We start from the raw sequence: 24,772 nt of genomic DNA, 5'->3' as shown, positions 1-24,772 counted from the left end.
ATTCTGCTATAAATAAATGTTGAACGTTAACCAATTTACCTTATACCCACTGTTGCTTACTGTTTCCATCTAGAACTTTAGAGCTGAGACTAAGAGGCACGAGAGAGACAAAAGGCAATACATTTATTTCAAGATAAAAGTAAAGTAAAGTTCAGGCCACTCATATATAACCACAAGATCTGTATCTTCTGTTATCAAAATGTGAACTAACCTCCTGCATTTGTTCAAACTTCTTTATATTTTAAAGAATTTCAGATGAGATGTCCTCAAAGTTACTTGCACTATTGAAATAATGTGCATGACAACATAAACTACAGAAAGAATGGGTTGACTCGCAAGTCCAATCGTGATTACACAGAACTCTAAGACAAATAAAAAAAAATTGAATGGAGTCAGAGGAACAAATACCACACAATCAATCAGCTGCTTTCTCAGACTTAAACTAAACACATTTTAAATTCTGCAAAGAATCTTCACTTTGAGAGACTTCTTTATTTAAATTACTACAAGTCTCCTCCTCCCTCATTTTGGCTGCTTGTTGCATGTAAAAAAAAAAAAGTAAAACATAAAACAAAAATGAAAAAAGCATCTCAATGTACAAATTTTTGCTTGCCTAGCTCAGCTTGGAAAATGCATTTATTTTAAGACATCAGAGAAAATCTGTTTCTGATTCCAAACATTGGATATTTTACGAGAACATTGCCAAGAAAAGAATCCAAGGAATGTCCTTACATGCACAGAACACACAAGACAACTGGTGAGCAGGCCTGTGATCTTTTAAAAAAATAAATAAAAAAAATCTGCATTTCTATCATGGAACTCTTCTCTAGGGAACAAGCAGCACATGCCTGGGATTTTTCATGGATAGCTTCTATCATGACTTCTTGCTATTATTAGTATAAGAGACTTCCCTCAAATCCACAGTTGTAAGACAAGGAATGATGGAAAATACTTCCCAAGCAGTAAGTGCACATGCTTGCTTTACAGCATTTCTTGGCACTGTTTTCCTTCTACAAAAACTACTAACCAAAGAGAAACTCCAGGCAATTATTACAGAAACATGAGCTCATTTGTCAGCACATGCCAAACTACTGGGGCTCATGATCCTTCTAGGAATTAACTCTTATAGAATAAAATAGATCTAAGTCTTTCATTTGCATCATTTCAATTCAAAATACCTAGAACAATTAAGCAGCATTGCCTCTTCTGCCCTATACCTGCAGATGCCCAGTTTGGATCAAACACCAACACAGGCTATGGTTCATATAAGGGGGGTAATCTCAGCGACCATGCTGTAGAGCTGAGCACTCACAGCTGGGACGTTTCAGCGTGGGAGCCACAGGGTACCTCAGTGCTGGAGACCTCACATCAGCCTCGGAGCAAGTATATTTGGGGCCGCTGGCTACGTGAGGGCAGAGGTGCCTAGCACCATCTCTTTTCCCCGAGCATTTCAAAGGTAATGGAGAAGGGCACCGCGACAAGAGGATGCTCACTGATGGTAAGGACCAGCACAAAGAGAACGCAAATGGCAGCCTGGAAAGAAAAATGCCAGACGCGCCAGCTCCGCGGCCAGGCCCCCAAAGCCACGTGGTGACCAAGCGGTAGAGCAGGATTTCATCACACATGCCCAACGCATCCACACCCACCAAACACGCCGACTCCATCTCCAGGCAAACAAGGGCCTGATTCACCTCAGCAAGAGCATAGGCAGACTGAACCCCCCCCGTTGCACAACTACCTGGGGGCTGGCAGCCAACACAGCATACAAGTAACTACAGCCATTCTTCCAGAGCATGCAGAACCAAAACAAAAACAATATGCAACAGACAAATGCGCTCTACCATTTCAGAGACAAACAACTCCTCCGTACAAGCTACTGTCAAGTCAATAAAAGGACTGGTGCATAAGAACTTCTCTCCTCCTCACATTCAAGGTATTGGGGGGGGGAAGATACTCCCCAGCCCCAGTGAATATTTCAGGATAATTTTAAATATGAGAAGTTAACAATGCCATATACAATAACTTTCGCTTCTTAAGGTGGAGAGAGATCTCCTACAAAATAATAAAATAGTGCAAAACCACAGTGAATGACAGTGAAAAGTGCATATAAACATAAGAAAAAAAATTCAAACACAACAATCACAAAATACACTATACAACAAAACTAATAACCCTACCGCTTTGAAGCACAGCCTTAAGAAGGGTTTTTGTCTTGTAACTAGCAGCTTCTCTTATCTGAACAGAAAGCCCACCAAAAATTTGAAGGTGAATTAGGTGCTAAGACGGCTGTAGATGATCACAGGAGCCTAAGTCTCATTTGTTGTCCAGCTACTCAAATCACTTGAAAAATTTTATCTGTTACACTCTGTTTAAACAACAACTTCCATCCTGTATCTCTAAGTTAACTCTTAAAAAAGTTTTATTTTTCTTTGTTTTTAAATTCCAGTGATCCTTGGAAGTGCATGTGTCACAAACTGACAATCTCTTCCTCTGCAGTTAAAAATTTTTAAATGTGGTGGGTTTTTTGACTGCGTACACAGCAGCAATTTAAGACCAACCAACACAAAGCAAAACTGTGCTGTGCAATTCATTAAGGCTTTATCTAGGAACGCTGATTCATTAGACTAAAATCTAGGGGAGAGGAATCTTTTTTCCTGTCATTTTAAATTTATGGCTGGCAACTTGTACCCAGATCTTTAGGGTGATCTTTTCACAAATAACAACCATTAGTAGAGTAAATGTAGTCAATATTTTGAAGCAACTTTGAGAGAATAATAAAGCATTCTGAAGATGACACTGGTAACCAGTCATGTATTTAACTTTATTGCTATCCTTTCCCAGGGAAAGTCCTTTTTTTTTTTTTTTTTTTTTTTTAAACAGCTCCTAAACTGTTCCTTAGACTGGCTCTCTGCTGTCAGCTTTTCAGCAACTACACTTCAGTAAGAAAATGACAGCAGCAACACCAATTTCAAATAAAAACAGAAATACAGATGTCAAACAAAAATAATAAGTTTTTCCTGGTGTTTTAGTTTCAGAAACGCATTTTTAGGAAGTCCGAATTGAAAACAAAATAAAGCACTCCCCTTCTGCCTTGACAACTCTTACAGTCGCTAGGACCCTGCACCTTCTCTAAAGGAGAGCAAGTATCACCTAGCATAGCTACCGGAGTTTCTGTTGAGCATCTGCATTACTGCAACATAACCAATCTTTTTCTCTTCTCTGGGTACGCCACAACATCCCCTGCAAACGGCAGCATAACTGAATCAGGATATGGTCTGAATACACTTACAGCACAGGATCACCAGGAAAGATGCTTCACATCATAAACCACTCCAGGAGTTCCCCTGCTTTGAAACATCCCTATGCGAACAGCCCCTGACATACATGACACGCGCATGCACACACACACGCGCACACACAGAGCGAGCTCGTCCTTTTGTCTGCCTGGCAGTCGCGTGCCTTCCTCGAGGGCTGCGGCCGGGCAGCCAGGGTCCTACTCCCTGCTCGCCACAACAAAAGAAGCAATGAATCCATACCCTCTCTCATTAATGCACTGAATAAACTTTAAAAAAAAAAAAAAAAAAGGACTACATCTCAATACTAGAACTCCCTCCTCTCCCAAACAACACAGCCCGGCTGGAACGGCCCGCGTGGAGTGGCGTTTTCCACGGCACCCGCTCACCTTTCAGGCAGAACATCCTGCCGCAGTCCCATGGAGCGGCGAGCCTGGGTTTTGCGCCCCGCGCACACGCCCCGCTGCTAGGTACAGCTGTGCGCCAGCCGCCCCCATCCCGCACGGCGCGGCACAGCGCGCTGGAGGAGCGTGTCACCAAGCCAGCTCACGCTGCTCCGGGAAGCGGCTACCCAATCCGCTGGTTTCTGAGCTGCCAGGCTGATACCTCCCTATCTCTCACCTCCCCTCTCCCCACTCCGTCCAAAAGCAAACACGTTCAAATAAAACACAATTTTAAAAAGGGACTACTGGTCATCTTCAGGCAATCCCAGCAGTCCACAGGCCTCAGGGTAATTGTTTTAGCTTATCTGTCAGCATTTTTCACTGCTGTGGATTCAGCCTATATCCATCAATTGGTCAGCCTTAGGAAAATACATCACTTTAATCCGACTCAACTGTTTGTTATGAATTACTAACTCTGCTCTTTGTGAATGTTTTTTTTTGTTTTGTTCTGGAATGTATGGCTATTCTTCTCTCACCAGAAAGCACTTTGTTCGTGCAGTTTTCTGTTTCAGCTATACATATATGCCTGACAGATAGGCAAAAATCTTGTAAATCTTGTATTTAAATGCTAGATAGAGACAGCTCATCTCTATCTGAATACTAGCTAAAGACAGTCACCCTGCTCCCAAATTTTCTCTGTAAATAACCTTATTTAGAACTTCCCAGCTCACATGTCAAAGTTAATAGGTGTCTTTACTGAATTCCCATTTTAAATGAATACTAGGGTGAATGCCTAAAGTTGGGGCCAGCACAAACCACATAAAGGTGTATTCTCTCCATACAGAGGGAGTATTCTCACTAACACCACAGCACTGCAGGTACCAAATTCCCACAACATGCCAGTTACTCTCCGCAGGCCAAATGGGAAAATGGTTATTTTTTTGAATACTGTGTAGTCCTTTCTGTGCACCTTAAGAGCGGTTCCTGAGCTCAACGTGAAAGATGTTCAGGATAGGAAGATTTCTTACATACACACTGTTCCTGCAACAGATGCCTTCAGGAATAGGAAGCACGCCATCTCAAAAGTATTTTCTTCTTTTAGGGGTTACAAAGGGCAAAGGGCTACCACCAGCACCATATCTACTATTGATATTTGGGACTAAATACAGTACATTAAGATTGTGTGTCGTGTTGACTAACGCTTATAGAGGACCTGGCCTTAGACAGCAAAGAAATACAGGAACTAGGGAACCAGGGTAACCCGCCTAACTGAACAACAGAGAATTACAACTGTCTCCGAAAGCATTAGTTGTCCTAGAATCCTCCACATAAAGCCACATTAAATACAGACAGCATGCAAACACATACATTCCTGGGTCAAAGCTCCAAAGGAGATAGAGAAGAAGAAAAAAAAAAAAAGTCCAGACACCTCAAAATTGGTGTTGCTACTGTCATTTTCTTACTGAAGTGTAGTTTAGACCACAGAAGAAGCAGTATTAATGAGACACTGAGTACCATTAGCTTAGATTTTAAATTGTCATATTTCAAGTATCTGTCACCATGTAAGACAAGTTACTTCATTTTAGAGGGGGCTAAGAGCAGCCTGCTGTGGCAGAAAAGTGGAGACATTACAGTGGTGTAATTCATGATTCAGAAATAGTGTTTATGTAGCTTAATCTGCCCTCCCCCCCCCTTTTTTTTTAATATATCCAGATAGAAAGGGCATGGACCAATTTCAGGATTTCCTTATGCTCTAAGAAGCAAAGGTTCTTAATTCCATCTTCTGGCATTCCAGGCACACATGCGCTATTTCCAATTATAACTCTTCAGAGGGCTCTTCATATAGGCTAAATAAACAAAAACATATTGCAGTTGGAGGCAGGTTACTTGGATACCAGCAGGATTTTAAGGTCCAATCTTGTTAAATCTACTCATTAATTACCTGGAAGGGGAAGTAAGCAGCACATCAACGATATTCACAGGGGACTGAGAGCAGCTGTGAACACACCACTGGGGACTGAGAAACAACATGACAGATTCTAGGGGAAATTACAAATAGGAAAGAAAAAAAAAAAGACAAAACCAAAAATCAATTCTGCACTTATCTAGTGAGAAAAACGAAAAAAAAAAAGGGAGAGGAAATGATCTGGGGACCAATAACATTGCCTCAGAAATTAGACACAAATCGATGCAACTTGGTTATGAAGTGCTGAAAAGGCAAAAGTTGCTTTGGGCTGTAAACACCAAGGCCATGTATCACTCAGAGGGTTTGGGCCAGCATCCCTTTTCCAAGGGATGCTCCCAGCTGCCTCAGACCTCCTCTCCGACACCTTCTGTCAAAGGCAACCTCTGTCCTCTTCACCAGCTCCTTCTTCCACTATCATTAAGAGGAGAACAGAGAAGCCTGAATGGGATCTCCACCTTCCTGACTTCCACTGAAAAAGGGGGAATGCTAAAATAAAATAAAAAATAAAATAAATAAAACAGGTTTGAGAAGGGGAGCAGAAGGACCTACAGAGATGGAGACCTACCTGTTGAGATAAACAATACTGAGAGTAAGCCACAGAGCTAAGTAGCAACCTGTGCTCGCTCCTTTCTTTCAAATGTTACTGCTTTCCCTTAGTTTGCCTGTCAGACCTGTCAAATTAAGGGTATCACAGGGGTAGAGAGCAGCATTCACAGGGGTAGAGAGAGGAAGACCATATTTCATGTAAATCATAATAAACAGCATTGTTTTCACCCCTTCACTCCAGTTTTTTATCAAAGTACGTTCAATAATTACCAACCCCTGATTAGGCATACAGCAGTCAAGCACTGATTTCCCCCCCCTTTTTCAGAGTGCCAGGACTCTACAAGCACCCAGAGGACACGTGCACAGTTTTATCAGCAGCAGAACTAACAAAGCTTGGTTTCCTGCAGAGCATCTCAAAGTTGCCAGACCTTGGCGTCTAGTAAAGTGGGAGGCCCCCGTGAAGTTTTTCTCATGCCTGGGCATTTACAGCCCTCTGTTTGGATTATGCGCTGACTAAGGGGCAAGCTCATGCTGCAGTCTTCCTTTAAGAGGCAACATTAGCACAAAGTCTCTCACCTGCCAGGCTGCATATTTCTGTGAGATGTGTAGGAAATCTGGATTTTTGAAACCACTCCCTGCTGTCTAATTTAGTCAGAGCTGCCTGAAAATTTCCAGTGTCTTGCTTGGGGCTGCTGGTTGGGGTTTTTTTTTTTTTTTTTTTGGGGGGGGGGGCGGGGAAGACCTGGGAGGGGGGGAACCTGGGAGGGCATAAATGAAGAGGAGAGAGCACATGAATGGTCACATTGGCCCCATTTCCTCAGAAAATCAGACTAAGAACAGCCTCAGAAGACAGAACAAGTCTGGCATGAAAGACCCCCCGCATCTGCTGGGACACCTGTGCATTTGGCGGTTGTGTCCAGCATTCCCCTCAGCCTTACTTGGTCTTCTAAAACAGAAGCAATTCCTATTTCTGTCCATTAAAAACTACCATACTTCACAAGGCGTGGGAGCACCAGAAGCCCGAAGCAGATGACAGGACCCTCACAAAGGACAAATGCAGAGAGACGGTGAACAACCACTGTTATGTGAAAGTATCAATGTGGACAGTCAGACTTGTGACGCTTGCGCTCTATCATAGACTTCCTCTGGAGAAGTCCCTAAGGTGCTCGGCCAAAAAGGTGTTTTTAACTCCTTGCCCTCTGCAAAATCAATGGGGATCTAGCTACCTAAATATTTTGGGGACCTGAGCCTGAATCATGCTGCTTAGAAGCAGATCGACAAAAGAGATTTTCCAGTCATAACCACAGGTGACTTTCATGTGTCTGGCTCCAACAGTGGAGTTCACAAACCCAGTGCAGGCAGCAGAGTTTGCTCCCTGCTTGGCAGGGACTGGTGCCTTCCACTTGGGTTCCAATTTGACAGCCCTGCACACTGATGGTCTACATCAGGTACGTCCCGAGAGCACCTGTGGGGGGGAATCTAGGGACGCCTATTTGGTCTCCCAAAAACCCCTGGGGGTTAAACCTGCCAAGGAAGAGCCGTACATGGCCTGTCGACTCAATCTGGGCAGGCTCTAGGTCCTCTCAGGCCCCGGTGACACTTGCTGACCATCACACCTGGTCCTGACCCAAAAGCCATCAGGGAAGCTGTTCCCTGACCACCAAAGTCTCGTTTTGCTGTCTGTGACACTCAGACACAGGTTTCCTCATTGTACTGGGGTGCTGAACTCTATGGAAATAATATGGAAATATCTAGCAACTGGCAAATTACAAAGCACAACTGATTGTATAAAGCGTTACACATCAAACTGAATATGAGGAGACAGCTACAAGTGCTAAGTGCTGCCTCCAGGACCATATCCCACTACATCCAGCACATCAAGGGAGAAGAACAGGAAACAACACCATCTGCCATTGCCATCTCTCATGAAGGCATTGCTCCAAGTATCTAGATGCTAAGTAGATTGGCCCCATAAGAAGGCCATGACTGACATCTTTAATTGTGCATTCTCCATATATAACCACCCTTTAAAATGACTGGTAATGGACTTTGTAAACAGAAAAGTTTTAATTACATGAAATCAGGAATTTTGGCACATCAAAGTGCATCTTTCATTCTCTTTCTTACTCAAGTCACTGAAATTTGCATCGACTCTGAGAGCAACCAAAAGAAATACTGCAGTGTTATTCTTCCCCTGCTGAAAGCATAAAGCACCATTAGCACCATTACTCTTTAGCCACCCTAACCTTAAAACGCAACTGCATGAAAGGAAATAAATTTGGGAGAAATATGTATATACTTGCACCATTTTTTCATACTAAAGATTATGCTAGTATACTAAAATGAGCATGGAAGAAAATACAGCCCAGACCTGCCAAACTCACTACTGAAAAAGGATCTAGGCTGTTTCCATCTTGCTTCACATGCTGCTGTGCAGTAAATGCATCCCAATTTGACTGCAAGAAAATAGGGCTGTTGGAACATTTAATTAAATACTTTTTCCTTTAGAACCCAAGTGGCCTGTGGAGACATACACATCTGATATTGTGGACAGGCTCCAATTATTGAAAGAGATTTTCTAAAGCCTGAATCATTCTGGCACATTTCCCTTTTGAACCATGCATAACACACACAAACAAACAAAACCCTGAAAAACTCTCCAAATAAAATAGCTGAAATAAAAATAAAATTTTAAACTTGAAAGTTGTCACAAACCAACACCATTTGTCTCCAGTCAGCTCAAGTACTAAGAAAAGCCAAACGGATACTAGGCACAATGGTCACATCGGTGATAACGGGGAGGGGGGAGATAAAGAGAGGTCAGGCATAGGATACCCAGTGCAACTATGTTTAAAGAGACAGCATCAAGTGGGAAACCACCTGCCAACTGAAAATGTATTAGCTATTATTTTGATAAGTAACAGCAAATATTATTCAAACTACAAAGTAAAAGAAAATACTTTGCTATTTATCTCTTGCATTTGATAGTACTAATTATATAGCTAGTTCTACTTGATTTTTTTTTTTTTTAACCAGTTAAGGTGGAGTTTCCTCATACAATGAGGAAGGAAAGAAATATTTTAAAATTATTATAGGAGATGAAATTTGTTTGGGGAAAATCGCAGCAGGCCTAATGACACAAGCAACTCCCCCCCCCCCCCCCCCCAATGATCAGGTTGGAAGTATGTTCTTTAAAGCAGAATCCACAGTGATTAATTAGGAATAATCCCAGTGATAATTTTGAATAACTCAAACCAATAAATATCCACCATAGCAGGAGATAAAATGATGTGTGTCCTCTCCTGCAAAAAGTAACACATGTAGGTGACTTGTGGTCAATGCACCTTCTCAAATTATCAGTGAAACAACTAACATAAAGCTACTCACATACTCCAAGATGTGCAGGGGCAGGGCCTTGTTATGCCACTTTTAAGACTGGCGTGAGAGACAACATTTTCCAAATACTCAAAGATACAAGTGAATTGAATTTTAGGTAGTTTTAAACAACAGGGAAGAAGAGAACCAAAATAAATATTTGACAATGCTGCTCACTGATGTCTAAAACAACCTTCTTTCACTAAAACCTCCGAAACGATTATAAATTGCTTTCATAGAGAAATAACCCTAAAGCACTGGCATCTTACGTGAAGGAGGCACCTAGTTCCTCTCCAGTCATATCTGGATTCAGGAGTCATAAGTCAAAACCTTTATTTACGTATGTGCTTTTCATCAAAAGCAGACTTTCAATGAAACTGAACTTTGTTTCTATTCCTGCAATAGCTATATTGACAGAGTTTTCACTTTGAAACTACATGCAGCAATTATGAAATTGTGTTACAGCTTTTGAATATTACAAACAAAAGTTTTTGTGAATATTAACACTTTTTTCCAAATGGGGTGGTGTAGTAAGTCCAACAATTGCTTCAGGTTTAAGTGCTTGGTATTAAAATAAATAAAACGAAAATAAAAAGTTTTAGGAATAGGCTATCTTCAGCCTTAAGTGAGGAAGAAAACAAATAAAAAGTCATGAATAAGTTTATCTTAGCTTTTGTTTGCCTTACTCTTCAGACAAAGGGCACAGAAAAGGCAAAATCTTTCAAGAGTTGCTGTAGGTCACGAAAGGAATCTGTAACCAGCTTCTTCAAATTCATTCAGGAGTTTCTTTGTCACAGAAGTTGAACAGAGAGGGCATTCCTGCTTGTGCAAGGAGGATGAAAGTATATCAAAGCTTACCATATGACAAGGAGACGACTATTTATACCAAAACAGTCACTGACACAGTCTTGAATTTGAGAGGCTACAGTAGAAATTCAGATGAAAGAGCCTGGAAAAACAATGTGCTATCCAACAATTTCAAATCGCTGCTAAAAGATCTGCTCCTAAATAGAAAATCACTGTTTTGCAAGGATTATGTATCAAAGTATCTTTGATTAATTGATGCAGCAGAGCTATATCAACGATGCTTACTGTCAAAACAAACCCAGAGGCACCTTCAGCTGCACAGTCATTTGTGCATCACTCAAAAAAACCAAAAACCAAAAATAAAAACCCTCACCACAGGTGTATCACCATTACATTTGGGGTCTTTCTTTCAGAACGAGGCAGTACTTTACTAGCTCTGATAACAAGAGGTTTCTGAGGAATCCTCTGAGCCTGTAACATGGGATATCAGGGTCAAGGGCGACTGAAAAGACACCTGAAATTAATCCATCATCATCCCATTTACAGACCAGAAGGCAAATCACACTTAAAATGATCAGAGAAATGAAGAAAATAGTACCTTTATGTACCGCCTTACAGCGAAGAGGCAACAGAACAGTTTGTATCCCTGAATAGGCACAATAAGGATGTAGTGTAGTCAAATATAAAGCCGTCATCTTTTATCTAAAAATTCCCCAGGGCTGACACTCTCAAGACAAACACAAAGAAACAAAGAGAAAAAGCAGTTTCTCCTCTGGCTTAAGGAGTGCCCCTGTGCAAGAAACATGATTAGTACTAGCTGGGAGGAATTTTCAGGCAGTCAAAAAATACTTACCTAACAAAGCAGAAATAGTTCACTGAAATACAAAGCTAAAAACAGCACTCCTTCATGCAGTTCTCTCTTGATTTGAAGCTATGGGACAAAGTACATCCCATTCCTTAAAAACATGGATGTAAAAGAATTTGCACTTCGGCATTCACTGTCCTTGGGTAGCAAACTGAACCAGCGCTTTCATCAATAATTGTGCACTAGGCAGGATAAAACAGTGGTTCATAAGTTATTACAGGTTTTGCTTATGCATTACAATGGGAAATATTTCTGAATATCTGCCTGTTCCAGCTCTTTCCCAGCTGCAAACCTGATCCAGTTTCTGTGATCACCCCGGGGTAGAAAAGCAAGCACCTCTTCACTGAGGCTGTCACCAGCGTGTGACATGTCAGCACAGAGCAGGGAGAACAAAATGAGTTATTTCTCATTTGACCTGATTAATTTAATAGATTTGCTGCCTTCTCCACAGTCCCAACTGAAACAGAGTCTACTGGAGGTGGGGGAGGGCAGCAATCAACTTTACATTAGATTCAGCTCTCCGTTTTATCCACCTGGCACCCCAGCAGGAGGAGCTGTGCTGGAAATGCAGTGTTTCCAGCTGAGCACGGAGGGGTTTCTCCCTTTGCAAAAGCAGGTCAATTTGACTGGGAGTCAAACGTTTAATTTCATACCTAGTTCTGCCATTGCAAGTCACAATTATCTCATTTTCTTTCTGAAAGCCATATTTATAATACACAGGCATTGCATGGATTACTCAAGGTTAATAAAATTGAATTAATACTCTCTGGATGAGAGGTGCCATGCAAGTGTAAAATATGCTATAGCCAGTTACCCTGACTCGCTGGCTCCTCAGCCAGTCTTGCTTACAACAGAGAAAACATTAAAATAAAAACTGTGGAAATTACAAGCGAGTACAAATAAATTTCAGTTTCTAAAAGCAACAGCTTCTAATATTCATAGGCCCCTATACCTATTTTAGACACTGGAATTAGGCATGATTGACAGAAGTTAGGAGCCTGGTTTTTCTCTAGGTCCCTCTTTAATTAATAGAGCCATTAGAGTGGTGCCTGGAAGAGTGTGATTCAGAGTATTAAGCCAAATACCTAAAGTAAACTGTGTGAGCCTCCCCGCTGCATTAATGAGCGAACGCCTGAACGTGCAAAATAAAATAAAACCACAGAAAAGAAAGAAAGCTTACACATGCAAGTAAAAGGCAGAGAAGCAGCATGCGATGGGATTATGGCTAAAGGGAGCCAACTGAGAGGGATTTGCTGCCTGTAGCCATGTGCGTGGGCCCCCCTCCCTCGGGCTCTCCCCGGGGCCAGTGGGCAGGTGCAGTTAGCAGGCAGAGCCCATTAGCGCGTGGGGCGGCGCTGGCCGCCAGCAGGGAGCGGGGCTTACCTCGGCCCTTATTAAATCAGACCTGCCAATTTGCGGGCATGGCTTGCGCCACGGCTAATGGACACGTGGTCCATGCAAGGAATGGGAAAAGGGGTCACGTCTCTGCCTGCCCCTTCTCCCTTCTAGCGTACGCATGCGGGTACTTTATTAAAGATGATCTGTGTTACCTTTGAGGAACTGCTGTCAGTTCCTGCAATAACTTCTATTTAACAACCCGTGGGCCACTCTCAGTCAACATGCAGTCCTCTGCTTTGCTCTTTGATTTGACAACTTCTGAGCAACTTTACCCTAAGCCTTCTCCTCTGCCTCGCATCTTCTCGTGCTGAGCAAACAGCTCACAGCCCCCTTTGCTACACTGCAAGTTCATCTAGACACAGTGTCCAGGGAAACCATCTGCTTCCCAAAGATAAAGTGCCAAATAGAGGCTGCTGTACCATATGTAAGGGAAGCTCTAGAAAGAGCTAAGGGTGTACATATTAGTTGCATTTCTTTGGAACAGAAAATACGCCGTACTCTAACGTGTCCAACATACACGCTCAAGACTGAAAATACACCGTGCCTATATGTCACAAGCACCTTGCCTCATTTTAACAGCACACTCTTCAGTTCAGACTTTTGAACAATAAGCCACGCATGGTTAGGTTATAATGGGAGTTTCCATTTATAATTCCCTAGAAAGAAGAAAAATTCAGTAAAGAGGTTTCTACCTAAAAGTTGGAAAGATAGGCCAGCAGATAAATTGGTAGACTAATAATGTCAGCAAAGAAACAGGTGAATGGATGAGTGAATGGAAAAATCTAGAATTTAATAAATTTTCTGTAATTTGCTTTACTTTTATTGAGATTCTGCAGCTAAAAAACAAGAAGGAAAACGTATTTCACAATTTAAATTACAAGTGGTTAACCCTCTCCTTCTTAATAGCTTCAAATATTGTAATACAGAGAAATACACTCTTGCAAAACTTATTAATTTATTCCTAACTTTTAACTTCAGGGGGGTTTTGCATATTTAATAGTTACTTGTTATTCTCTAGTCTCTATCATATTTGCAAATGTCCTGCCAGAATGGTGAGCTATGACCGCTCCAAAGACAAAGGCTCCCTCAGTTTTAGGGGACAATTCATAACAGTTGTCTAATAATTGTGTCAAAACAAGAATTTTCATATTTTGTTACTTTATTGGCAGTGAGTAGGAAAGTACATACAACATATTGTTTAGTCTCAAACACTGCATGCAGTGTCTTGCTGGAAAACATACAGTCCCCTTTATAAAGTGAAGCAAGTAAAACGTGAAGATCAGGAGACAGTGTTGCGCCTCTACTGAAACAGTATTTCCAACCTAAGAATTAGCTGGAATTTGGAAGGAAGTACAATTGTTCTGAGAACAAGAAAAAAAGCTGTACATGAATTATGAAATATAATTTGAAATCATTTGTAAAGATTAAAACTATATAGTTTCAAAATGAAAATTATAGCATCCTGTTCATTCCTTCACTGCTGCAAAGAAGCAAGAAGTGTGCTGTGTAGAGCACTGCTCTGGCTACGCTAACCCAATTGTCAAATATAGCTAACGTCTAGGACAAATTGGGTTACAATGTCCTCCTTGTACTCCTTGGAAACATGAAGTTAAGTCAGGTGATACTGAATTTGTTTGATTTGCACTTCCCAAGATTGCATGCTTCTGCACAGACCAATCAAGGAAACTCTTACTGGAGCTACTCTACAAGTGAAATTCACGGTGTACTATGAAAGAAAAACAGTCAGTGTCTCATTTCAGAGGCAAATATATGGTCCTAAAATAAAGGGTGTCAGAAAATGAACACCTGTGAGTGACACTGGAAGTGCACAGCTGGACAGAAAAACTGGCCTCTTCTCCTGGGAGCAGCAGTCACCATGGGGTTTCAGGCTTCTCAAACCAACTACAGTTGTTTTTTTATACAAATATCAGCAGTTTTCTTCCTGTTCATCTAACAAAAGCAAACTTCTCAGACAACAGCTCTAAAATGTTGATTCCCCACCCTCATGCAGTACCAAGAGTATTCGTTTTAACTCTTTCATGGGAACAAAAATCCCCTGATCCCTGAAGAGATTAGGACTCTGCTCCATAGGGCTTAATAGACTAAGAGGTTATGGCTCTTGGAGGTGACAGCATAGAGATAGTGACACCAGCCATAAGTATTTGTCAAAATGTATGCTGAAACTTCCTTTAGCACAGAGTGTAGTTCTCCGGTCACAAGTTCCTGCAGATGAACAGATGCTGCAGTATCAGCTGGGAAAGAAGGAAGAATCTGCCATATGTGTAAGGTTAGCACATTATTTTCTTCTTGTTTCTATTTTCACCTGAAAGGTTTTGATCATAACAACAAAGCAGAACTTTTTTTTTTTTTTAAATAAAAGTTATTTTTCATACAAAAATAGCAGAGGACTGACACTTTGCAAGGATTTTATGGAAGCAATAGTAACAATGGCTAGACCATGGTTTTGTGATAAAATGTAAATAGAGATGTGGGTTTGAATAAATGAGTCTGTGATACATAATCAAAATTTCTTATGTAAACATAATTTGTTTCTGTAGCTTAATTTTTTTTTTTTTTTTACCAGGCAAACCCACTTTCAGATTCCCATGTATGGTGGGCAGTGTTTACCAGAAGACATGGGAAAGATGGAAAAGTTTTGATTAAATCTGCAATTATGTACCAACATACAAAAGTTGCTACTTCAAGCTGTAGTTAAATACAGGACTTTCAAATATCTCCAGCTGTTTTATCAGCATGAAGAGTTTTGATTGCCACTGTGTATCACTAAATTTTTAAACAACCCTCTGCTGTGCAATGATACAAACATGCTATGATAAATACTACATGCCTCAATGATTTAAGACTAGTGTGTCTGCTCCTAGCTGAGAACTACTTCCCTGAAAGCACAACATCCATAGTTTTAACCGCAGAACATTCAGAGTTAAATATTAACATGTTAACTTGATCATATAGGCAAATTGCTGCAAATGTTGTTGCAAATCCATATACTACATTCAATTTATCTTTGCATACAGACCTTACAAAAACATGCAAAAGGGAAAAGGTATAACAAGACAAAAACTGGCTTTCATATTAAACTTCTCACTGTTTTTTCACTTTTATATTTTGATTTGTGTATGTGAGCTCATGTATATAAAAATGTGTCTATAAAACCATTAATTTCTCTCACACACCCCCCACCACCCCCAAAAAGTCTTCCACAAAAAGTTATATAAAACATGTAGTATTTGTCGTGGAGTTATTCCAGTCTCTTAAGTAAACACTTACTGAGGTTTCCGTAAATTATTATTTATGAACTTGCCCAAAGCTTCAAGACATTTGTACAACTTGTCCCCCCACCGTGAGACACTGCATCACATATTACTGCTTCTACAAATGCTAGCAACTCCCCGCAGGTTTATTGGCCCTTATCTGTGTAAAAATGGTTGTGAATTTTTCCCCCCTTGAACACAATCTTGTGCACAAAACATACAGAAAGAACTTGTTAGATAATTTTACATTAGAATAGCACAGAAGGTCTGGATGCAGTAGTCTCACTCATGGAAACTTGCTCATACTTTGCAGCTGCACATCTCATTACTAAGGCAAAATTTATGAACACCTATGTGATTACTGCTCTGTCCCTGAAATCACCTCAACCGAACTGAAATACTGAAGAATTGTGCTCATGACTTAAAAAAAAAAAAAAAAAAAAGTTTTAAAATTTGTTTGGACTTTAGGGCAAAAAAAACCAAAAAACAAAAACCAAGCTGATACACCAAAAACCAAGCTTTATGCTGCAGGTCAGCAATAACAGAGTTGTAAATCCCTTAACTTACGTTCAGCAGGAAGCACCAACAATAAAAAATCCTCAGTATTATAAAAATTCAAAGCCTGGAGTGTGGATCGTGCCTCTGGGCTGCTAAAGAACACTTATTGATAGTATCAATTAAGTTTGATAGTATCAAATATTTACATCAACTACAGACAGTAAAGGCAAAGCAAAAGATCATAATTTTTACTGACACAGTAAGGCAGCACCTATGACATAATTGCTACCTATGACATAAGAAATTAGTTGTTTAGTTTATGGAAATTTGACTCCTTGATAACTTTGACGTTCTCAGACAACACCACACAGTGAATGGTCAGGAAGCTAACTTACAGTTCTGATATTTCTAAGATAAGATTTGTCATCAACATATCATAATTACCTATGTCAGACGTGCTACAATGACACCAAAGGTTGAACCCACAAGTACTTACTTATGAATTCAAGAGAACTTTTAGCATTAAAAGGAATTTCAAGTTTAGCCTGTTTTTGCAAGGGGGGAAAAAAAAAGGTATTCCACACACAATTTTATATTAGTGAATAAAACTTGGCCCAAAACACCAGTGGCTTCCACCTTTTGAACTCAGTTTGAACCAGTCTTTCAAAGGAGGCAGTTGACTGAGCAATCGGGCTTCTCTGACTGACGAGTCCAAAGAAGTCTTTCAGGTAGTGCCGCCTGCAGCAAAAAGCAGCCAAGTGTTTTGACTTTCTCATGATGCAGAAAGTTTGGAAACCAGTCAAGTGAAATGGTGGCAGTGGGTGAAAAATCAGAGAAATAAGCAGAGACCAAAGCCTTGGGGGAGAGGGCGGAATAAGGCACAAGAGGGCAAAAGTCGCTCTGTCCGTTAACAGCTTCTTTTCACGTATCACCTCCTGGATTTGGCTACTAATTGTGCTTTATCAACACCTGATGAGATGATCACTATCAGGAGGAAAGAGCATAAGAAACAAGGTCAGGAGCTCAAGCGTGTTTAACTGCTTCAGAGAAAATCCTCACTTTCTCTGCAATCCTACTGATATGACCACAGGATCAGCAAGACTGGTGGCGAAGGCAGCTCTGTTGAGAGCTGCTGCCGCAAGTTTTCCTTTTTAAACTGGAGAAATTGATGAAGAAATAAAAATAAAAATCCACAAAATGCGGTAAGATGCTCTCATGCTGAACGTGACTCATCTCATTTTTGGCAAAGTCAAGGTAATGGTGACACTCATACGACAAATTGACGCATTTGTTACCTCTTTTGAAGTTAACTTGCTATGTCATACCCACTGCTTACAGTACAGGTCTGGGAAAAAAGTCGACATGAATGATTTTTAAATATTCTTATATATCAGAAATATTCCTTAATGCACACAAGCATCTTTAAGTTTCAAACAACATTTCTGACAGTATTTTTCAGCAATTTATATTTTAAAGGAGGGGGGAAAAAAAAAAAAAAGCTCTGAGCTACAGTCTCAAAATGCCTGAAGGCAAGAGCAGCACACTGCCCATTTTACTTGCCTACCACTGTACCTCCAGCATACACAGAAAAGCACCAAAACACAGAACAGTCACCAGACCAAAAATTGTTCAGTTTTCCAGTGCTCTTAAGAAGAACTTTAAGCAAGCCCAGGGGTAGCTACCCTATTTGTTTTACTGAAGGGGCAGTTGATGTCCGTGCTGCTCAGTGTTATGAGATGTCCAGCTTGCTGAAGAAATTTTAGGCCCAGCTATTTAGAATCCACCTATAAGGTACAGCCACTTGTCTCTGCAAAAAATAAGCTATCTTCTGCATTTCTATTGCAAATACCAGAAGTAAGCCATTCCAGTAGAAGACCAAAGACAAGGAAAACTAAAACTTCTACTAACAAAACGGTTAAATAAAAAACTAGGTCTGACTGATCCCATAGCTGCCTCTGAAAAGTGGCGGTACAAGCACTGGATGTCATTGCACAGCTACTTTCTGAGAGAAATCAGCCTTTTATCCCTGCTACATAGAAGTTACTGAACGCTCACAAAAACACCTTATGAAACAACAGGAACCCAGATGGCAGAGCAGTTATACAATCAAAGGTTGGTATTTGCCGCTCCAGTGCTTCGTGCCCTGCCAGGAGACTGGTTATCACAGCCAGCAACACCTAGCAGCGATGGTGCAGCACCACTTCACTGAAACCCGATGCACAGCCGCAGCAAGTGCCATCAGTTCAACCTGATAATCTTCAATGAGCTGGCGAAATGCTGATGGACTCTGGCCACTATCGCCTGCAGCTTCCCCTTGTAACAATGGAAAAGCGATAAACAATGGAAAGGGATAAAAAGCACCCAAGTAAGAGAAAAACAGAACACAGAGCAGGTGCAGGGAATAATCAAAAGAACAACTGCATGGTAGAAACGTTATCAACGTTTGGTCTACATTCCCAATTTGCTCTCTTTATCCACTTCAGCTATACCTTCGTGTGTCCCACCACACCATACGTAACTTCTGATGGAAAAGAATTTTCAACTCCATTTTATATGATGGAGAATACGATCCCACAATATGCCAGGAACTCAGCTAAACTACAACTTTCAGATATTTTAAATAAGTGCATGTTTAATACTTTGTTCAACTGGAACCAGAGGTCCCAGCATTCAGATTCATCACCTCTTCTTCTAGTCACTAATGATCCTATCACCTTGGATAGGCCTACAACTCAACTTAAGCCCTCAAGAGAGGGGAAAAAAAAAAAAAAAGTGGTCTCTGACAGGACAAATCATACTCTACTGCTATAATAAAACTACATTTCTCAACATATCATTCTTTTTTCCAACTGAAAACTATGAAACATGGGGGGCATGACATTTCACCCCATCCACTCTTCTTCCTCCCATAATAAAGAACTCTGCTGTTACCTCAAGGTAAAAAAAATCAGAACTAAAAATCAGATTTAAGAATAGAAACATAGCAGTAACAGTTTGCCTCATTTCAAACTCCTTCAGATTGATAGGGAGGAAGAGGGTCTGGTGAGAGAGATTTCAAACAACAAACCTAAATTCTTCATTTTACTATGACCTTTTAACATTTCTCTTAGTAACTGCTTTATCAGACATGAAGTCTAATTGGTGCTACAGGTTCCAAAATATACCAAAATGTATTGTGGCTTTTAAAAATGAAGAGTGAAGCATCAAACCCCAATTGACTTCCACATGAATAAAGCTCACCTGAGTAAGACATCAGGATTTGCCATATGTTTGCAAGTTAACATTTACTTTTTAATTTTCTATTCATTTTTAAATTAACGAATCCCAGCAATATCACTGATTGCTACTGTTTGCAATTCCAGTTTGCAGCCTGTGTAGACTAGCCATTTTGCTGGTGAAATACCAAGCAACACAGGCTGCCTTATGCTTGTCACCTAGCAGCCTCATGGGAATGCAATATGAGATGGGCAGAGCAGTGAAGCGGCAAAAGAATAAGAGGTTTAAAAAGACAGGAAGAGGAACGGCTTAGAAAGAAAAACAACAACTCATTTATTTCCAATTTCTATTAACACTTCTTCCTTTATATGTAGAGTTGGGCAAAGAAAAAGGTGGAAGGAGAGCCTGTGATCTTACATGCTTAGTTAATTTGCCTGGAGGCAAAATTATTCTGATAGATAAAGCTTTAGTAGTTTTTAAAACAAGCTTAAAATAAACAATTCTGATTTTCTATATAAAACTAGTCATCCTTCTAGCCTATTAAGCATTCCATTTCTTTCTAATGTTCTGCTATAATTTTAAGTTATGTGGGTGAGCTCAAGCACTAAAGTCCATACTGTTTTGAGGCCTCAGTTTTACAAAGGCTGGCAAGCAATAATGCAACAGTCCAATGGAGCAAGCTAATTGGAGAACACAAGTATTCATTTATCACACATTTTTGCCTTTGACTACTAAAACAAAACAACGACTCAGGTACTGGTAACTCCAAGTGCTCTGACACCACATAGGCATGCCTGACTCTCAGCACTGGGCGAACCACCTGCAGCCATGGCAAGTTTTTCTGCTACTATCTAGCCAAAACTCCCTACAGTCCTGGCACCCCCTGCCAGTTTATCAGCTTCTTCCAAACACAAAAACCCAGTCAGACAGAATGAAGCTTATAGTTTACAATCTGGACAGATATTTACAAGTTATCAAGTCAAATTCAACTCCACATCTCTGTATAGAGGACATATAAGCTCTGCATAATTCATACCTCCCTCCATTTTCCTTTCAAAAATCAGATATTGTAATCTCCATTATGACCAGGCATAGAAGTTTTTATAGCTTGCTGTCCAACTACAGAAGGCATCCCACCCTCCCCCTACAATATACAATGGGCTTATGTTCCATAAATCAAGTGTACGATAACGCTCTCAGAAAAATTAATACACCATTAATCCATCAGTAAAGTTTCCTTTCCCATCTTGGTCTTGTAGTGTGAACACTGGCTAAAGAATTCAGCATGAGAAACTTCATCGAAGTTACATAGCAAATAACAACAGAACCTCACAGCTCTGCTTGACAGGACAAGGTCCCAAAGGTGTTACTAACCTATCAGACATTGCTGTACACTATGAACATGCTAACAAGCCCAAATAAGAATTAGCAGCCAGTTGCAGATGCAAGTGCTTTTTGTTGAAGCTTTTCAGCAGTGAAAGGGGTTAAAAACAATCTTCAAAGCGTGGATTAAAATCCTCTCCTACACTGTGGGGAGCAAACACAAGTGTATACATCCTGTGTTAGTGTTCTTACATCCAAACCATTTACTAAAGCCACAATTTATTTTTGACTTGGAACTGAACTTCTGGTCAAATATCTATTAACTGCTCCCAGAAATGAAAAGAAATTAAAACTGCTTTGAAGTTCAAATGTCCTTGGAGAGCCTGCCTGCTCTTACAAAAGTCACCTTATAGCAGAAGTGAGTCAACCTTAGACTTTCCATTAACAAACTAGTGCTCTGGCACCACTAGAAAAATTACAATCAAATCACTTTACTGAGTATTTTTAACCATACAAACACTCTTACTGTCTACCAGCCATGGAATGCACTGATAACAGTAGCTCACCACCTCACAGGTACAAATTTCCAAAATGCATTTTGACTTATAGAAAAGAGGTATGCTTGAATAAGAACCTTACAAACTCTACTCCAAAAATAAATAAACAAAAAAAGCAACACAAAGGCTGCTTTGTTTTTTTGAAGTTTCATATAAAATATACTCCAGGTTTGAATATTTCAATGCTTCCTTCAGAACTGCTCACCTTGCTCCATAGAGAAGAAGAGAGATCTAGGATTGCAGTTCTCAGCAAGTTTCCTTGGGGAAAATACATGGCATTTTTATTTTGCATCTGGGACCTCCTTTCAGTCTGCCCTCATAAAACAAAAGACACTTAAAATTTTCCAGCAGGACCATGAGGCAGTCAACCAAAAAAACCATCCAGCCTGTTACAAGCAGAGTCTTAAACGGCTTTTGATGGCACAGAAAGAGGAGACATTCTTTCAGCACCTGCCCAAAGGTCTGCCACTAGTGACCACTGGCTACAAGAAGCTTAATCAAAACTCACCTACATAAATAAAGGTTCTTCCAGTTGATTACTATAAGCTTCCATAGATTTACCCCCAGAAACACTTTGCAAGGCTGTGCTAGCCTAGGCTTTTGTGCCGCCCGCCTTGTCATGCCCCACAGGCAGCTCCCGAGGGGCTGGGGACTCCCGGCGGGACCCGCAACACCAGCACTAACAAAGGGCACGGAGCCACCAGGGCTGCCGCTGTGGCGGCAATCGCAAGGGTTAAAGAGAAAGCAAGTCACCTTTTCTGTGCGGGCTTCTGTAGGTCCAGTTCTCATCATCCTCATCTACCTGCTGCATGCACATGGAGGAGAGTTCACCATCGCTGCGAAACAATTTCTTTGTCTGCCTTGACAAGGAGGAGAAATTTATCCAGCTTACGGCACGTGAGAGGGAGCCTGTGTTTTGTTTGAGTTTGAAAGATCTCGAAACACACTCCTTTTTCATTTTCTTTCAAGCCAGCTACTGTCCTCACTTCCAAAAAAGACCTTTCTGAAATTGTTCCCGTCCCCTTCTCTGTGGCTTTTGTGAAAGGCTAAGCAATTTCAATATGACTTCCGTCCAGGTTTCTTCGTGCTGCATTTAAACCAGCACCAGTATGGAGGTAGGTCACCGTGCCAGCACAGCTCCCCTGAAGCTGTTTTGATACAGCAAAAGCTGCCAAAGAAAACAAAGGGGAGAAAAGCAACAGAAAGTGGCACCTTGCAGCAGCTCAGACAAGTGTGTAACGGCCAGGCAGAAAATAGTACTAAGGCACATGTTTTCCCTATTCCCCACTCAACAGCAGAACCGTAGCTCCGCTTTCCTCCCTGGCATCGTTCTCCAGGAGGGTGCATGCGATTCGGTCCTCTGTCCTAGCTCATCAAAAACACCCAGCCCAGAAAAGGCAGGCAGAGATCACATGGGGCACGGCGCAGCTCAGGAGTCCTTACAAGCTTCCCAGCCACAGTCCTGACTCCCAGTTCTGTGTGCCCTGCTCTCCCCTAATGAAAAGCCTAGTTAAGGAGCTCCAGGAAGACTCTCTTAACAATAAAACAGACTGTGTGGCTATCGCTTAGGATTAGAGTGAAATACGATAGGCTCGCTCTCCAAAAAGCACGACCACAGCAGCAAAACTCCTCCTTTCCTCAGCCAGGAGCTCGGTGGAAGTGCAAACTTCTGACCCCTGCACGCAGAAAAGGAAAAGCTCTCATGCACCTCTGGGGACTCAGAGAGAGGAAAGATAAAATATGGGAGCTCATAAACTCTACAAGCATCCTGAACAGATTGTGTTGAAGAGATTTGTTCCCATGTACCAAGTGATAGCATTAAAAAAAAAAAAGAGAGAGAGAGAGAGAGAGACAAGTGCATAAGGCATATAAACAAAACCTGTACATCTGTACACAAGCCGCTATTTTTGACTCCCACTGGTGTGACTGCAGCTCTCAAAACACATTTTGCTCCCAGCTGTGCTATGTTCTGCCACTTTCACTTTACATTAGCAACTGGTGAAACCACTCCCTGATGCCAAGGTTGCAGAAAGTCAGGCACTGCTGAAAGCTCCCCTGATGCTAATTGCTCGCCCTGCGTGCTGACACTAACCTGCCTCAAGGAGGGAGCCAGCCTGGCAGGGGAAGAAGCAAAGGCAGTGTTTTAAAGCAGACAGAAGCTGGCAATATCTGGAACCAAGAAATCCCAACACCTTTTCTTTTTTATTTTGGCAGGGATTTTTCACCAAGAAAAAACACGCAAGTTTCTGTCTTGCAGCAGCAGAACACACTCAAATGAGAGACCCAATAAAAACAGCTCAGTGAATACTCAAGCAGAGGCTTGCAGCAGGCAATCTTAAAAAGAAAATAATCCCCCAAAAACCAAAACCCCTCCAACAGCCTCCCAAAACAAACAAAAACCTAAAACAAACCCCCTCCTGTCTGAAAAATAAACATTACTGCCGTAACATCCTAGTGGCTGCAAATGATGTCATCACAAGAACAAGCAGCTTAAGAAAACAAAGGTATGGTGTTTTAGCTATCAAATTGTCAGCCAGATTTACACTACTGAAGAACCCAGCCTGGTCTCCTCTCGGCAGATGCTCTCGCAGCCTATGTTCTGCTGCACAACCTCTTCAAAAACCATTAAAAATAAAGGCTTTGGCTTTTTCTGAAAGTTATGGTTCTCTGACTCATAATTACAAGAGGATAAGGTCTAACCCACTGACTGGGAGGCAAAGAGCTAAGTACTGTATCAGATTACCCTATGAATCAAGCAGGCACACCAAAGCGACCTTTGGCTCCTACAACCCAGTACAATGGGTTGGCCAACTGTCTTCTGTAAATAATTTAATAGGCTGCATTTAAATTGAGCTCGCCCAGCGAGGTAATGCATATGTACATACACAGGTCTCTCGCCACTCCCCAAAGTAAGGAATTGGGGGCAGGAGCACACACTGCTAACACATGCTCTTCTGCGTCATCATCCAGTCTTTCCTTATCAGTTTTTCTTCTTAAGAAGTCTCACCTGGGGCGGGGGGGAGGAATCAAGTACACTTAGAATAAAATTTTGAAAATGTGACTTTCACACCCCTAGATTCAACTACTAGAATATCCATTTCAGGACAGTTCCTGTTCAGATAGGCAGAGGTTAATTAAAAATAAATAAATAAATAAATATCAAAGATCATGTTTTTAAGTCAACTTACTGTTTCTTTTGAAAAAGAACAAACATTTGGAATTGCCAGTACTGCAAAATACAGAGAACTGTAAGCTACCACCGCTATTACTGTC

At 41.1% G+C, this 24,772-nt stretch overlaps 1 protein-coding gene across 1 annotated transcript in view; it reads right to left on the bottom strand.

Annotated features, from left to right (window-relative positions):
• NHSL1 (NHS like 1) overlaps window positions 1–24,772 on the bottom strand; it is a 200,258-nt gene that overhangs the window by 99,311 nt on the left and 76,175 nt on the right. The gene's annotated exons all lie outside the window — the stretch shown is intronic.

This window comes from Apteryx mantelli, chromosome 3 (genome assembly GCF_036417845.1).
Source record: "Apteryx mantelli isolate bAptMan1 chromosome 3, bAptMan1.hap1, whole genome shotgun sequence".
Classification (NCBI taxonomy): domain Eukaryota; kingdom Metazoa; phylum Chordata; class Aves; order Apterygiformes; family Apterygidae; genus Apteryx; species Apteryx mantelli.
Note: the sequence above shows the minus strand (reverse complement) of the source record. Positions and strands in the feature narration are given on the sequence as shown.